Here is a 19,665-nt window from a genome sequence, read left to right as displayed (position 1 = left end):
AAAACCCTATTTATCAGTTCATATACGTCATAAAAACATTCTTACTGTTAGCCATGACGACCTCTATCAAATTTCGGGACGAAATTTCTTTTAACGGGTAGGTACTGTGATGACCCGGAAATTTCCGATCAAATTTAAACTTTAATCTTAATATGTACCCGACACGATAAGCAAAAATCTGTAATGTTGAGTCTCGAAAGTTTTGAAACTATATTCATTTAATCAAATACCCTTTGACCATGTCTGACGATTCACGAACAATTTTGTGTAAATAAATATATATACATATACATATGTCTGATTTTTAAATTGAGATATATTATATAAACCATTGAACGGATTAGTTAATATGAATATAAGCTATGAGATCTATTTTATGAACTGGGCAATGTTGTCAAAGTATTGAACGAATAATATGTTACATAAATGTATTTGTTCGATGTAAGTTTATCGACGAGATTAAAAGATAATATCAAATGATTGAATTATCGGATACATTGAACTATGATTATGAGTCTCTGATATGAGGTCCACTTTGAATTAAGAAACCCTTACTTTTTTAACGGTATTCGGAATAAATGGTAAAGTGATTTACAAGTAAGAACAAAGTATCACTTATTGGGAGTTAGACAAAAGTTAGTGGAGAATCGAATTTCATAATACTCGATTTATCATATAGAAGGAATAATTGGGATAAGATTCGTTGACTAGATAAACCCATTTGATATGTTATATTAAGATATATTATTTAGAAAGTTAAGGAAATTAAACTAAACAATTACGCATAAAAGAATGAAATCAAATTAAGTTTTAAAGCATAAACATTATAGGATTTTCGATTTTGTAAAGGATCTTAAATTAGATAATTAGTTTTGAAATGATAACTAGTATGTCATTAGATGAAAATTTCAAAAGTATATATAAGATTATAAATTTTAATTAGTCATAAAACGTTTTGATTTTAAACTAATATTAATAAATAAGCTTTGATAAATAACAAGATTATGAATTATAAAAGGAAGTGATCAAAACACTCAAAAGATTAAGTTACACTCTGAGTGGGTTAGTTTTTAATTAATTTAAGTCTAGTTATTAATAAAGGTACATGTCACAAAACGTTTAATTTAAAATAAAATATTTTGATAAACAACGAGCCACTAATTTATAGAAGTTAATGACCACAACACTCAATTTTATAAGTTATATTTTTTATAAAGGTATTTTATTGTTGAGTAAGCCTAATTTTTGTAAAAGGTACACGTCACGTAATGTAAAAGGCTAGTTTTCTAAACGTACGAAAGTGCGCCCGAAAAACCGAAAGTGGTACATGAGTCGTGAGACCACGACCGTGTCATTTTTGTAAAAATTATATTTTTACCATGAACGTAAATATAATATAATATTTAATTAATTCTAAAGATTAAATATATTATATATTAAATAATATAAAAAAAAAAAAAAAAAGAAAAGAAACCATATTAGATATCATAAGCATTACGTGTATAAATGAAGTGTCGACATCTTAACTTAGTGACATTGTGTGCTGGATTTAGGTATGAGGGGTAGGTGAAGTTCAACCCTTTAAATCGATCCATTTTTTAGTTCGATGAATTCACAATTCAAGCTCTCATCTCTCTGCACTCTAAATTACATATATTTATATATATATATATATATATATATATATATATATATATATATATATATAATTATTATTATTATTAATATTTCATTTCTAGTATTATTATTATTAGTATTATACATAAAATACTACGACGAGGTCATGAACGAGTAATTTCAAAACTAGTGTTCGAGTAGGACAGGGCTAAGGAAATTATGGGTTATAGCTTTGGAGGTGATGGGTATGGTTCATGGGTATGCTCATGAGGTCAATCTAGTGTTTATTGTCTTCGTTGCGTCTACGTACCTTTCCTGCAATATTGAATCTCAATATTGATACGTGAGTACTCATAATTTAATTTTTACATACTAATAGTGTATCCCTGACTAGTGCTCGAGAAAATAGGATTATGCATATTTGTACATTTGATGTTGCCCTTAGATCGGTTATGTTGAATCTTAAAGGTTGTTATACTAGGGATGAAATAATATATAAGATATGCATGTCCTTAGAAAGCTAGCAAAAAATTAAGAACTTTTCATTTAGATATCGAATGAATTCGATGAACGGTTAGAAAGTTATGAATTAAACAATTAATTTCGTAATTAAAAATGCTGATAATAATTAGTGAACTAATTTTCTGGGTAATAAAAAGTGGTTATTTGGATTCTACTCGTCGAGTAGATGAATTTTCATATAAAGCACGTCTCGTTTCGTTGAACGGTTGTCAAGTTATGGATAAAAGAAGTTTTGTAAATTTTGATGAAACGTCGATACGGAAACTGAAATTATCGCTGATCTGCGTTGTTTCAGATTAAAACAAAAAATACCACTGAATTCTTTGCTGTAAGGTCTAACAAAAGACTCTGGCCGTTTGTCAATTCGAGTCTCGACGATTTTTCTAAAAATCGTCAAAGTTGACTGTTTGATCACATTTTAAAATTCTAAAAAGAGCTGAAACTTTTTATTAAAAATGTCAGTTTTGTATCAGTTGTCATGGTGGGCCTGATGTGTGTTTACTTTTGCCAAAAATCATGTTATATCTTTGTGGTAACGAGAATTTGAAGGCTTTGACCGTTTGTCAATCCAAGTTTCGAGGAATTTTCTAAAAATCTCCAAAGTAGGCTACTCGGTCACTTTTGTAAATTTATTAAAGCTGAAAAATTAACTTTGAAACACCGAAACCGCGTTGGCAACTACGAGTTGTCTAGGTTTAGTTTACTTCTGTAAAAATTTATGCTTAATCTTTTTGGTAATGTGTAACTTTTATCTTTGGCCGTTTATCAATCGGAGTTCCGATAATTTTTCTAAAAATCGCTGAAGTGGCCGTTTAGTCATGTTTGACCGAAAAATCATTTTTGTATAAGTTATTATATTTTTGCATACGACCTCGTTTTTACTTTAACTTTTGACTTTTCCACATTAGTCTCGAGCATTAGGATTGTGGTACACTATGACTTAACCTAATTTGTTAGACAAATATTGATCAACATAAATATATATATAATTAATATAGGTTCGTGAATCCGAGGCCAACCTTACATTTGTTCAAAGATGTTATATGTATTTTTACTACAAAATACAGTATGGTGAGTTTCATTATTCCCTTTTTAAATGCTTTTGCAATATATATTTTTGGGACTGAGAATACATGCGCTGCTTTTATAAATGATTTACAAAATAGACACAAGTACGTGAAACTACATTCTATGATTGAATTATCAAATCGAATATGCCCCTTTTTATTAAGTCTGGTAATCTAAGAATTAGGGAACAGACACCCTAATTGACGCGAATCCTAAAGATAGATCTATTGGGCCTAACAAACCCCATCCAAAGTACCGGATGCTTTAGTACTTCGAAATTTATATCATGTCCGAAGGAGGATCCCGGAATGATAGGGGATATTCTTATATGTATCTAGTTAATGTCGGTTACCAGGTGTTCACCATATGAATGATTATTTTTGTCTCTATGCATGGGACGTATATTTATGAGAACTGGAAATGAAATTCTTGTGGTCTATTAAAATGATGGAAATAAATGATTATGATAAACTAATGAACTCACCAACCTTTTGGTTGACACTTTAAAGCATGTTTATTCTCAGGTGTTAAAGAAATCTTCCGTTGTGCATTTGCTCATTTTAAAGATATTACTTGGAGTCTTTCATAGCATATTTTGAAGAACGTTGCATTCGAGTCATTGAGTTCATCAAAGATTATTATTAAATTAATTTATAGTTGGATAGTGGATATTATGAAATGATATGCATGCCTGTCAATTTTCAATGTAAAGAAAGTTTGTCTTTTAAAAACGAATGCAATGTTTGTAAAATGTATCATATAGAGGTCAAATACCTCGCAATGTAATCAACTATTGTGAATCGTTTATAATGTATATGAACGGGTCCTTTCAACACGTCTATCATTGCTTTAGCCGTGTTTAAGAATGGTCTTCCTAATATGAGAGGAACTTGAGAATCTTCTTCCATGTCCAGAACAACAAAATCTACTGGAAATACTAAAGTACCAACTTTAACTAGCATGTTCTCCATTATCCCTCTAGGATATTTTATTGATCGATCGGCTAGTTTTATGCTTATTCTTGTTGGTTTCAATTCTCCAAGGTCTAGTTTAGTGTATAGTGAAAACGGCATTAAATTTATACTAGCACCTAAGTCTGCCAATGCTTCTATTGAACTAAGACTACCCAGAAAACATGGAATTGTGAAACTTCCTGGATCAGATAATTTTTCTAGTATCTTATTCAACAGCACTGCTGAACAATTAGCGTTCATGGTAACAGCTGAGAGTTCTTCCATTTTCTTTCTATTCGAGATTAGATCTTTCAAGAATTTAGCATATCTAGGCATTCCTGAAATTACATCAATGAAAGGAAGATTTACATTTATCTGTTTAAACATATCCAAGAATTTGGATTGCTCGGCTTCAAGTTTCTCTTTCTTCATTTTACTCGGGTAAGGAAGTGGTGGTTGGTATGGTTTAACATAAGGTTTAGCCTTAACTGTGTTATCTTCATTAACCTTCTCAACTACCGGTTCTTTTTCCTTATCTTGATCAGGTTGTGGTTCTTGTGGAGTAGGAATAGCTTCATCAGAAGTTACAGGTATTTCAGGTGGTTTAAGTGTTGTACCACTTCTTGTGGTAATGGCTTTAGCTGTTTCATTCCAGGGGTTAGCATTTGTATCACTAGGTAGACTTCCCGGTTTTCTTTCACCTATTAACCTTGCTAGGTTACTTACTTCTTGTTCCAGATTTTGAATAGAAGCTTGTTGATTTCTAAATGCTTGAGCATTTTGTTCATTGGTTTGTTTTTGAGATGTTAAAAACTGCGTTTGAGTTTCAACTAGCTTCGTCATCATATCTTCTAAATTCGGCTTTTTATCATCGGTTTGTTGTGGTGGTTTGTTTTGAAAATTAGGTCTTTGCTGATTGTAAGTATTGTTGGATACTTGTTGATTGCTAGGACCTTGTTGGTTGTTGTATGGAATATTTCGGTTATAGTTCTGGTTTTGATTGTAAATCGGTCTTGGCGGTTGATAATTATTCTGATAATTATTTCCAGGCCTTTGGTTTATGTATGAAATATTCTCTCTTTGTTCTATTGTTAATTCAATACTGAGACAATCTTTTGTCAAATGTGGTCCTCCACACTGCTCACAACTAATTCGTATTGAGTGAATATCCTTAGTCATCTTTTCCATTCGTCTCTCGACAGCATCTATCTTTGCGGAAATGGAATCTAAGTCATGGTTAGAATCGGCTCTAGCTGCTTTAGATGATCTAATGATATCTTTTTCTTGGTGCCACTCATGTGAGTGGGAAGCAGTGTTATCAATAATTTTGTAAGCATCAGTTTCCGTTTTCTTCATAATAGAACCACCAGCTGCTATATCTATGTCTTTCCTTGTAGTGATGTCGCATCCTTGGTAGAATATTTGTACTATTTGACAGGTGTCTAAACCATGTTGCGGACATCCTCTCAATAACTTTCCAAATCTTGTCCACGCCTCATATAGAGTTTCATTCGGTTTATGTGTAAACGTAACAATTTCTGCTTGAAGTCTTACGGCTTTAGATGCCGGAAAGAATTGTTTAAGAAATGTTTCAACTAAAACATCCCATGTATCAATCGCCCCTTCAGGTAACGATTCCAACCAATCTTTGGCTTCTCCCTTTAAAGTCCAGGGAAATAACATTGGATATATCTGTTCATCCTCCACTTCTCGAATTTTAAATAGTGTGCAGATCCTATTAAAGTTACGAAGATGTTCATTTGGATCTTCCTTCGACGCACCACTAAATTGGCATTGATTAGTCACCATGTGTAGAATTTGTCCTTTGATTTCATAATCTGGCGCATTAATGTCTGGATGAGTAATTGCGTGACCTTGGCCAGTGCGTTTAGCTCTCATTCGGTCTTCCATACTTAGAGGTTCCAGATTCTCCATAATTGAATTTGTTGAATCCGAATCACTAGAGGATTCTGATTTAATGGTTCGTTCCTCAACAATCTCTGTTTGAATGATTGGTGGTTCCGGAGGAAAGTTTAGTGGTTCAGGATCTATGAATCGTCCCTGAATATTCTCCGGATTCTCAATTGTGAGGTTGGGTTCAAAAAATGGATTATCGGAAATTTGAATTGGAGTACTTGGTTGACTGGATGACGATTCTAAAGAAAAATCAACGGCGGTAATATTTGCTAAATGTCTTGATCTAGTTACAGGTGGTGAACGTACAAAAGGTGGTGAACGTCTTGCCCGGTGCATTCACTGAATATCCTATTAGTTTTTAAAAGGAAAGAAAAATTATATAAGTTATCCAATTAATAGACTTTTTTGATTTTGCCCACGTTTCGAATAACCAAAAGATGCAGCAGAGGGGCAGGATTCGTTTGGTCTCAATATAATTGAGGACTGTTTGGCTCCAATAACCCGGTCCACGTACAAATCCAACTATTACTACGAACCAGAAAATTTTGATGTCTATCAATTTAACCACTTAAAATAAATTTTCGTAATTTTAAGAAATTTAGATAAGAAGTAGAAAAAAAAAAATCTATGTCCTAAAAACTAGAATAGCGAGAAATAAGAAAGAAAAAGAGTGCGTCGGAAAAAGGTTGAAAAAGAAAAGATCGAAAAAATAAAAGGCGTCGAAAAATAAGAAATAAAAAAGAAATGACTTATAGAACTTAAAAACACTCGACTAACCCAACCTTATTACTATCACTAACTTAAAATTATAATCGCAAATTGAGATTACTAATTGGAATGATAATTGATACATAGGTAAAAGGTGTCTAAAAATATTAAAGCTTACAAGAAAAACTATATCCCAAATGGCAATAACTTAAAAAGAAACTAAAACTTAAAAAGGTGTCGCAAAATTCTAAAGCACCTAAATCTTAGTCTAAAGAAAAAGCACTTAAGGGATTTTATGGCAAAGCCTAAAAATCTAGAAATAAAAATAACTATGGCAAAAACTATGAGTTAAAAATAAATACGAGCGAAAAATAAAAAAATTACGCTAAAACTATTAAAAAGGGACAAAATATAAAAATATATAAAAAGTTGTAAAAATTACAATTTTTATAAAAATATTATTTTTATATTATTTATTTTATAAAACTATTAATTTTATAATTTAATTATAGTAATTAAACTAAATAATACAAATTAATAATAAAAACTAAATTAATAATTAAAAATTAAACCCTAATTAGGGTTATAATAATAATAATTATATATTAATTAAAACCCTAAACAGGCGACTGAGGTTACCAGGCCTGTCAAATCACCTCATGCGATCGCATGAGGTGTTAGTTGATTTTCCATGCGATCGCATGGCTTGCGAAATTGGGCCAGGCTCTGGGCTGCAACAGTGATCGGGCAGAGAGTTTATTACTTTTTTTTCTGTTTTAATAAAATTATGTAATATATTTATATAAATTAAATAAAACTTATATTTTTATAAAATAAAGATAAAGAAACTTTTATATAACTTACAAACTCTTAAAAATATTTATATTTTTAATTTTTTTTATATATTTTCGAATATTTAAAACGTATTTCTACAAAAGCGTACTAAAAATAAAAATCTTTTTTTTATGTGTGTGGCGTTTCGCTTCGGCGTTCCCCGGCAGCGGCGCCAAAAATACTTGATGTTTGAGCAGAGAGGTATAAAATATTATTAAATACGATACAATTTTACACAAGATATTTATTTATTTATAGAATGGATATACTTAAACCTTGCTACAACACTTATAGGCAGTGTACCTAATCGTACAGTAGTGTAGTTTTTAGTAAGTCCGGTTCGTTCTACAGGGAATCTTTTTCACAAAGCTTAACGCTATATTAGTTTACTTTTATAAAAATACAAATATATATATAAGTAATATTATTATTATAAAGGGGGTTTTTACCGTTTAATGACCGTTTTGTCGATTTTAAAACTTTAGTCGCAGTTAAAACCAAATGTAAAATAATAAATAAATAGACTTAATTTAAAGCGTAAAGTAAATAACGATAATGAAATTACGAATAATAAAAGTGCGATAAAATAAACTTGCGATAATTAAAAAGTACGATAATTAAAAGTGCAATTAAATACAATAACAATCAATAAAAGTGCTATAATTAGAAGTGCAATTAAATATCAAATAAAGGAAATTAAATATGAAATAAAAGAATTATGCTTATTTAAACTTCCGTAATCATGATGTTTGACGTGTTGATTTTAGTTTTATGCCCATGGGTTAATTGTCCTTTGTCCTGGATTATTTAATATGTCCGTCTGGTTTTTGTCCATAACAGTCCATCAGTCATAAATATAAAGTGCGAGTGTCCTCGTCAAATTATCCTTATACCCGAAGTTAAATATTCCAACTAATTGGGGACTTAAACTGTAACAAGGTTTTATTACTTTGTTTAATAATTACACCAGGATGTCGACTGAGTGTAACTCAAGGTTTTAATACTTTGTTAACAATTATGCCAAGTGTCCTTGTACATAATTTCACCCCTGTTTTAATAATTCTAGTGGCTATTAATCCATTCCCGTGTCCGGTTAAATGAACGATTATTCGTACATATAAATATCCCGCCCATCGTGTCCGATTGAGTGTATATGGTTATTTATAGGGACGCCCAATTGTAAATCTTTATATTAAAATTAACAAACTATCATTTAGCTAAACAAATATAAAGCCCATTAATAGCCCATAGTCTAATTTCCACAAGTGTCGTTCTTTTGTCCAAACCCCAATTATGATACAAAGCCCAATTACCCAATTTTAGTAATTAGCCCAACATCATGATTACTTCGGATTAAATAAGCATAATAATAACTTAGCTACGAGACATTAATGTAAAAAGGTTGAACATAACTTACAATGATTAAAAATAGCGTAGCGTTACACGGACAGAATTTCGACTTACACCCTTACAACATTCGCTAACATACCCTTATTATTAGAATTAAAATTAAAATTAAAATTATAATATATATATATATATATATATATATATATATATATATATATATATATATATATATATATATATATATATATATATATATATATATATATATATATATATATATATTACGTTTGTAGGATAGAGAGATAGGTCGTTATATTTTGGCCAAAACGCGTTGAATTTATAGGACCTGGGCTAGATTTCAGAGCCATGCGATCGCATGGCTTTTGTGCCTCCAGGCCATGCGATCGCATGGCCAGCTAGGAGAAGTCATATATCTTTGTTTTCTTTCTTGCCGACGTTTATAAATAATAATATAATATATAAATAATTATAAGAATTATTTAAATATTATATTTTATTTATGTGCATAGTTAACTTGTAATTTTTAGTCCGTTGCGTCGAGCGTTGAGAGTTGACTCTGGTCCCGGTTCCGGATTTTCGAACGTCCTTGCGTACAATTTAATATCTTGTACTTTGCGTTTTGAATCTTGTACTCTTGTAATTTTGAGACGTTTCTTATCAATAATTGGAACCTCATTGATTGTATTTTGTACTTTTGAGCTTTTTGGTCGTTTGCGTCTTCAATTCGTCGAATCTGTCTTTTTTCTTCACCTTTTATTATTTAAACGAATATCACTTGTAAATAGAACAGTTGCAACTAAAAGCTTGTCTTTCTTGAGGAATAATGCTATGAAATATATGTTCGTTTTTATCGTTATCACTTACCATCCAACCAATCTTTTGCCCTACCCCGCAACAAGCTAGTAGCGAGTCTTGTCCTCTTCTCGGGAGGGCATTCAATCGTGCGAAAACACCCTTCGACATCCGGGATCCAAGTTGTGCTTACCAAAGGATCCGGTTTCCCATCGTACATTGGAGGTTTAGTCCTCATGAAGCTCTTAAGACACCGCTCCATTTCACTACTACCCCAGAATTCGGAATACCTCCTATCCATTCTTTCTTCCAACGCACTCATTTGCTCCGCAAAGGCAGCCACAACTCTAGTATTAAACTCCTCGTCATTCGTCTCGATCTCATTTCGCGTCGCCATTCTAAAGAATGCAAACCGATTAGTCCACGAACGTATAAAACCACACGTACAACACTGCCCCATCTTGCTCAACACCCGTCATACATCACTTGTTTGACACGATTTTCACCCGTAATAAGGTTTGCAAGTCCTTATTACGCACACACGCCGTATCGACTCGTTAGTACAACGACCGCCTCGCTCGATGATATAAACCAACACAACGCAATAATATATTAATAGAATCCACATATTAACATAAACGTTAGTCCACCTACAAACAAGGTATAACAACCCTCATTTTTCCATTCTGAATCTACTAAACTGCCTTAGGGTTCATTATCTTGTTTTGTGTATTCGAGTTAGGGTTGTTATCCGTTCATAATTAATGATCTTAATTAATACTTGAATTTATTAACCTTAAACCCTAACTCTAATATTAAAATAATAATATAAACTATATGTAATAAATTAATTGTGACAATTTATATATATTTAGTACTAATGAGAACTAAATATAAACTTTATAAAAGACATGGACAAATAATGTAAATAAATAAATAAAACTTATTTAAAATAAAAGTAACTTTAATAATAATAATAAAAAATTAATATATATATATATATATATATATATATATATATATATATATATATATATATATATATATATATATATATATATATATATATATATATATATATATATCATCTTACACTTATCTATAAATAACACCTACACCTAATATGTATATACCATATAGTTATGAATACATACATGTATAATAATAACAAAGAATATATATGTATATGTATGTATCACATAGAAGTATATTTATAGATGTAACATATAATGATAGGTATACATAATAGTTGATTAAAGTAAATAATAATACTATTATTAGTATAACTTATACACTTAACTATATAGTAACACTTAAGTACACTAAGTATATTATCACTTATATAAATATAACTTTTCTCGAGAACGGTCACTGTTAATATAGTTTGCTATATTACTAAACAAACTTTATGTCTATTAGACATTAACTAATCGAACATAATATCTCTAGGTTGAGATCTCCGTGTTCAACACTCCATTCATACTACTTGCGTGAATTTTCTTGCTTGCTATTAAGGTGAACTTCATAGCCCCTCTGTTTACTATTTCTTAACTGTTTTATAAACTTTGGGGTAAGACACATGATTGCTTTCAAACTGTTTTATGCTTAGACACAAGTACCTGAAAACTGTTTAACTGTGCTGACATGCTTTGATTCATGCTAAATCCCTACCATGATATCGTTAATTACTGGAATTTTGGTAAGCTTAGTTATTGTGAATAGTGCTATTGAGAGTGACGTCTCTAACCATTTGACCGTTGATCTTTGGTTACATAATAATGATTACGACACTAACAGTTTAAGGTGTCCAGGGGTAACTTTGTTTATGTTTCGATATCATAACTTCAGCATTTACTTTTGATAACTAAATCTTGTGGTCTAAAAACTTGTTATAATTATTAAACCAATGTTGTTGACTCAACCTTTGTGTTGACATTTTAAGCATGTTTTGTCTCAGGTACTTAGATATATTGCTTCCACTGTAGAACTCTGCTGTTATTTAGAAGTCAAGCCAAGCACTGGGACCAGAGTTAACATCCGCGTCAATGGTGATTTTGGCGGGGTGTTACAGTTGGTATCAGAGCTCTAGTTATAGGGAACTAGGTTACATTAGTGTGACTAACATGAATAGTTAGGATGCATTAGTGAGTCTAGTCTTTAACCGAGTTGTTCATTGACTTTGATTATTTGCATTACATTCTAGATTATGTGCATTAAGTTCACTTATATTTGTTATGCCTAGAATTCCTATACCATTCAAATCTATAGAAAACACTTTGCTATAGGAACTATACTTACACGTCTGACTCTTAGAATAAGGGCCATAACTTCCTTGTATTCCAATAATAGAACGCCACCATACCTATCACATTATGTAATTTAGGAGAGCCAAGGTTTGTTATAGAGAACCAGGATTGCATTTTATGTGTGCCTTATGTGTTAGCTAGGTGCCTTAGCAATCTTTAGGACTATAACCTTTCCTGCCTTAGTTTTAAGCGCTTTCCTTTAATTTTATAATGCAAATTCATCTTAGTACCTGCTTTTACCTCTTTTGATATTCTGTATCCTTTCCTAAGGATATCAAGCCAAAACCCTATCATCTTGCCTAATCCCAATTCTGAAGGACCAGTTAGTATGTGATTGTTATCATATCCATACATATCTTATGACCTGACTTCGCCATTGGGATTCAAAGTATTCTTGACCACGCGAAGGGTTGTCACTCATGACTCAACGTTCCAACATCAATCATCTAAGTTTGATCACATATCCTGACCTTGTGAAGTGATATTGAAATGGAAATATGAATTAGTAAAATATAATGACGCTTGGCCGACGTGATTATATTATGGTAATTCATATAGAAATACCAATATCATGACATATGGAATAGAAAGTGAATCAAAGAGAAATTTCCAAGCCATTCATGTTATTACATGAAGGTTAATCAACATCTGATTTGTAGATATACGAGTAGCTCGTTTCAACCAAACTATCCATCTCATACCCATAAGTAGATTAACAAATTCTCCTATGCCATAAAAGTTGTAACGCTTGCATTCTTTCTTTCTTAAACAACTTATCTCTTTGACGCTTAATTATCACATCCCCGTTGGAGGGAAGGATACATGTTCTTAAGTGACTTGAAGTGACACCCCCGAAACTTCTTCGAAGCATGCCTCCTGTTATCTGTAATTACGTCCTAGTGTAGATTTTCATAAACTCATTAGGAAACCTGTCGAAGATAAGCGACAACCACTCGCAAGATTTTCATTTGAATATTCAAACGAAGGTATTATAAAACACCACATTCACTATCACGTTCTCATACTCTACCATTCATATCTCACTTGTTAGCAACAGCTTCACACATGAACATTTGAATACCAAGAACTTATATTAGTCATAAACCATACTTAAATTCAATAGTCATCATTACCCCGTAACATTTTTGCTCAAATATCACCCGAAATTTTCAAGGTCCTTCACTCAAATTTTCTTAGTCTTTCTCCAAATATAAAATTCTGTTTGCCAAAATTTTACCTACATTATTTTACTGTGCGATCCTCTCGAAATTTTATAAATTTATTTACCGCCATTCGTGCAAATTTTATAAATTGTATATATTTATATAATAAAGTAAGCAAAATTTACCTTTATTTATTTTGACTAGTACATATAAAATTATACTCTTACTTTTACAAATCAATTATTCAAAAGATATTTTACTTAAAATAGTGCATGTTGTATATAACTCCAGTTTTATTAAGAACTTCGTTTCTTTTTATATTGTCACCTTAAACGACTCGAATTTCTATAAAGTTTGCATTGCTTGTTTATATAAAATTTCCGTGTTATTATACACCATATATTAATCACAATTCCTCTCGTCCTCTGAAACTTATCATTAAGTTCATCATTCAAAACCCTCTGTTCTCATCAACTATTTCTTTTAAGGTTGACCGTTGAGGAGTTTCTACTTCTGATATTTCATGGCTAAATCGCAACACCCTCGTAAATATCAATTCTATAATTCAATATTCTGTGGCATTTATGTGGTTACTCCAAACATTTCTTCCTTCGTGGGTTGCAACTGTAGTGACCCGAACTTTTCTATGTTTATATATATTAATTGAGATTGATATTTACATGATTAAATGTTTCCAACATGTTAAGCAATCAAACTTGTTAAGACTTGATTAATTGAAATATGTTTCATATAGACAATTGACCACCCAAGTTGACCGGCGATTCACGAACGTTAAAACTTGTAAAAATGACATGACGATATATATATGGATATACATATGGTTAACATGAGATTATGATAATTAAGTATCTCCATAAGTATATTAACAATGAGTTATATACATATAAACAAGACTACTAACTTAGGGATTTCGAAACGAGACATATATGTAACGATTATCGTTGTAACGACATTTAAATGTATATATATCATATTAAGATATATTAATATATCATAATATCATGATAATATAATAATTTAACATCTCATTAGATATAATAAACAATGGGTTAACAACATTAATTGAGATCGTTAACTTAAAGGTTTCAAAACAACACTTACATGTAAAGACTAACGATGACTTAACGACTCAGTTAAAATGTATATACATGTAGTGTATTTAGATGTATTAAAATACTTGTTGAAGACTTCAAGACATATATCAAAACACTCATACTTAACAAAAATGGTTACAGTTACTTTCCCATTCTTTTCTTTCATCAAGAATTCTAGTCGTATTCTTTCCCGTATTATACACAGCTTCAAAACGTATTTACTATGAGTATATACCAATAGGAACTAGCATGGGATTCCACTCTTGATTATGTCATGTATGACTAATCAATTTTAACTTATACCATGAGCTAGTCAACTAACTAGAACTCCTTTTAACCCCACTCACCACTCACCAATTACCACTCATCATTCACTCCATTTCACTTCCAATTCTCTTTCTAATTCTCTCTCAACACACCCACACTATTATGAACGTATTTTTCCAGTAGTTAATCATCATCTTCATCAAAAATCACTTCAAGAATCAAGCTATAATCATCATAGGAAGAACACTTTAAGAACACTTCAAAAATCCCTTCAAGTTTACTAATTTACTTCCACGCTTTCTAATCCATTCCAAGTAATCATCTAAGATCAAGAAACCTTTGTTATATACAGTAGGTTATCTTTCTTATTCAAGGTAATATTCATATTCAAACTTTGATTCAATTTCTATAACTATAAACTATCTTAATTCAAGTAAAAATCTTACTTGAACTTGTTTTTGTGTCATGATCCTACTTCAAGAACTTTCAAGCCATCCAAGATCCTTTGAAGCTAGATCATTTCTTGTCACTTCCAGTAGGTTTACCTAGTAAACTTGAGGTAGTAATGATGTTCATAACATCATTCGATTCATATATATAAAACTATCTTATTCGAAGGTTTAAACTCGTAATCACTAGAACATAGTTTAGTTAATTCTAAATTTGTTCGCAAACAAAAGTTAATCCTTCTAACTTGACTTTTAAAATTAACTAAACACATGTTCTATATCTATATGATATGCTAACTTAATGATTTAAAACCTGCAAACACGAAAAACACCGTAAAACCGGATCTACGCCGTCGTAGAGACACCGCGGGCTGTTTTGAGTTAGTTAATTAAAAACTATGATAAACTTTGATTTAAAAGTTGTTATTCTGAGAAAATGATTTTTATTATGAACATGAAACTATATCAAAAAATTATGGTTAAACTCAAAGTGGAAGTATGTTTTCTAAAATGGTCATCTAGACGTCGTTCTTTCGACTGAAATGACTACCTTTACAAAAACGACTTGTAACTTATTTTTCCGACAATAAACCTATACTTTTTCTGTTTAGATTCATAAAATAGAGTTCAATATGAAACCATAGCAATTTGATTCACTCAAAACGGATTTAAAATGAAGAAGTTATGGGTAAAACAAGATTGGATAATTTTTCTCATTTTAGCTACGTGAAAATTGGTAACAAATCTATTCCAACCATAACTTAATCAACTTGTATTGTATATTATGTAATCTTGAGATACCATAGACACGTATACAATGTTTCAACCTATCATGTCGACACATCTATATATATTTCGGAACAACCATAGACACTCTATATGTGAATGTTGGAGTTAGCTATACAGGGTTGAGGTTGATTCCAAAATATATATAGTTTGAGTTGTGATCAATACTGAGATACGTATACACTGGGTCGTGGATTGATTCAAGATAATATTTATCGATTTATTTCTGTACATCTAACTATGGACAACTAGTTGTAGGTTACTAACGAGGACAGCTGACTTAATAACTTAAAACATCAAAATATATTAAAAGTGTTGTAAATATATTTTGAACATACTTTAATATATATGTATATATTGTTATAGGTTCGTGAATCAACAGTGGCCAAGTCTTACTTCTCGACGAAGTAAAAATCTGTGAAAGTGAGTTATAGTCCCACTTTTAAAATCTAATATTTTTGGGACGAGAATACATGCAGGTTTTATAAATGATTTACAAAATAGACACAAGTACGTGAAACTACATTCTATGGTTGAATTATCGAAATCGAATATGCCCCTTTTTATTAAGTCTGGTAATCTAAGAATTAGGGAACAGACACCCTAATTGACGTGAAACCTAAAGATAGATCTATTGGGCCTAACAAACCCCATCCAAAGTACCGGATGCTTTAGTACTTCGAAATTTATATCATATCCGAAGGGTGTCCCGGAATGATGGGGATATTCTTATATATGCATCTTGTTAATGTCGGTTACCAGGTGTTCACCATATGAATGACTTTTATCTCTATGTATGGGATGTGTATTGAAATATGAAATCTTGTGGTCTATTATTATGATTTGATATATATAGGTTAAACCTATAACTCACCAACATTTTTGTTGACGTTTTAAGCATGTTTATTCTCAGGTGATTATTAAGAGCTTCCGCTGTCGCATACTTAAATAAGGACGAGATTTGGAGTCCATGCTTGTATGATATTGTGTAAAAACTGCATTCAAGAAACTTATTTTGTTGTAACATATTTGTATTGTAAACCATTATGTAATGGTCGTGTGTAAACAGGATATTTTAGATTATCATTATTTGATAATCTACGTAAAGCTTTTTAAACCTTTATTGATGAAATAAAGGTTATGGTTTGTTTTAAAATGAATGCAGTCTTTGAAAAACGTCTCATATAGAGGTCAAAACCTCGCAACGAAATCAATTAATATGGAACGTTTTTAATCAATAAGAACGGGACATTTCAGTTGGTATCCGAGTGTTGGTCTTAGAGAACCAGAATTTTGCATTAGTGTATCTTATCGAGTTTGTTAGGATGCATTAGTGAGTCTGGACTTCGACCGTGTTTACTTGAAAAATGATTGCTTAACAAATTTTGTTAGAAACTATATATTTTTAACATGTGAATATTATGTGATATATTAATCTCTTAACGCGTTTGATATTATGTGATAGATGTCTACCTCTACAACAAGTCCCATTGACTCACCTAATAATAATGAAGAGTCAAATGTAAATTGGAATGATTCGTGGACTGATTCACAAGTTCCCGAAGAGGAACCGGAAGAAGAGTCGGAACCAGAAGAAGAATCGGAACCGGAAGAAGAATCGAAACCGGAAGAAGAATCGGAACCGGAAGAAGAATCGGAACCGGATGAAGGAATAGAACCGGTGGGGGAAATAATAAAACGGTTAAGTAAAAGAAAATCCTCAACCAACCGACCAAGGTTAATTATGGTCAATGGTGTTTCCGCCAAGGAAGCAAAATATTGGGAGGATTAACAATTCTCCGATGAATCGGATTCCGACGAGAATTCCGATGATGTTATAGAAATTACCCCAACTGAATTTAAAAAGGCAAAAGAAAATAATAAGGGAAAGGGCATAAAAATAGAGAAATCTAATTCCAACCCCGATGAACTTTATATGTATCGTCAACCCCCGAAGTCCTTAAGTTGTAACAATGACCCGAGAACCTCTAAACCACCAGGTTTTTCTAAACCAATGTGGAAAATAACAGCTAGTATTAGGGGAACATCATATATCCCTAGAAACTTGGCAAAACGAACCAAAACCGAAGAAGAAGAAACAAGTGAGTCGGAATAAGATAGTTGTATTCGTGTGGTGTAATATATGTAATATAGTGTGCTTATGCTTTATGATATATGTAAAAATTGCTTGTATTAATAAGTATTTTTTTTTATGAATCTAACTCTTGTCTATTTTACAGTATAAAAACACAAAATGGATAGACAACCCAATATTTTAAGAGACCTACCCGGAGACATGATTGATGAAATCTTATATAGAGTCGGTCAGAATTCTTCGGCACAACTATTTAAGGCAAGATCAGTTTGTAAGACATTCGAAGAACATTCCAAGAATGCCTTGGTTTATAAAAGGCTTTCGTTCGAAAGATGGGGGATATCACATTGGGAAATCCATAAGTTACGATGTGTTTACTTTGACGCATATATTGCGGGGAACCCAAATGCTATTTTACGCAATGGGTTAAGAAATTATTTTGACTCAATATATCCGAATATTGGACTTCGTGATTTAGAAAAAGCGGCTAACATGCAACATAAAGAAGCATGTTATGCTTACGGATTAGTAATGTTCGCTTCTCACCAAAGTGAGAACAAGAACATCGGCCTACAACTATTAAACAAAACGTTCCGACAAGTGACGGAGTCGGTAATTGGGGTAAGAAATGAGGTTTTTAGATTGTTACGGGACTGTTGGACATTACGTAACCCTCGTCCCTTTGACGACGTTACAACACGCTGTCTTATCAACGGCCATAACGGTTATGTTCCACAAGACCAAGGATGGGAAGTAGTCCTAGTAAAACCAGAATGCATGACTTGTTTCTGGACGTATGAATTACGTGTCTTTATTGCCTTTGCTGAACGACTTGTGTACTAGCTAAAATTACCTCACAACTATCTTGTATCAAAGTTATTGTGTGCTATATTTCATGCTTTATGTAAAATAAGCGGTATTGTAAGTTTGTAAAATATTGTATAAAAGTTTGAACGCGAAATATTATTATAATCAGTTTTTCATATAGAATTGTAGTAGTTGAATTGTATATTAGCTACTAAGTATGAACTTAACGGGTAGGTACTACCCGAATTTAAATTTATAAAACGCTAATATGAAGAAAAAGCTTTTATAAATGAGTTCATATTATGCTACGAAATACTATTAACTACTGTTAATATTCTGTATGATTAACTTGTTCCATTTGACTATTTTGAAGGAAATGGCACCGACTACTCGACACACTGTGAATATGAATGAAGAGGAATTCCTTACTTTTCTAGCTTCAAACATAGCCGCAGTACAGGCTGCGCTACATACCAACAATAACCTTGGATCTAGCAGTACAGGAAATCGTGTAGGATGCACCTACAAAGAATTCACTGCCTGCAAACCTTTGGAATTTGATGGAACCGAAGGACCGATCGGATTGAAACGGTGGACCGAGAAGGTCGAATCGGTGTTTGCCATAAGAAAGTGTACTGAAGAGGACAAAGTAAAGTACGCTACGCATACCTTCACAGGTTCTGCGTTAACATGGTTGAATACCTATCTAGAGCAAGTGGGACAAGACGATGCGTACGCACTACCGTGGTTAGCATTCAAGCACTTGATGAACGAGAAGTACCATCCCAGAACCGAGGTCAATAAGCTCAAGACAGAACTTAGAGGGTTACGAACCCAAAGATTTGATATTACCACGTACGAAAGACGATTCACAGAATTGTGCCTATTGTGTCCG

This window comes from Rutidosis leptorrhynchoides, chromosome 5, assembly GCF_046630445.1.
Source record: "Rutidosis leptorrhynchoides isolate AG116_Rl617_1_P2 chromosome 5, CSIRO_AGI_Rlap_v1, whole genome shotgun sequence".
NCBI lineage: Eukaryota > Viridiplantae > Streptophyta > Magnoliopsida > Asterales > Asteraceae > Rutidosis > Rutidosis leptorrhynchoides.
This window is presented reverse-complemented; position numbering follows the sequence as displayed.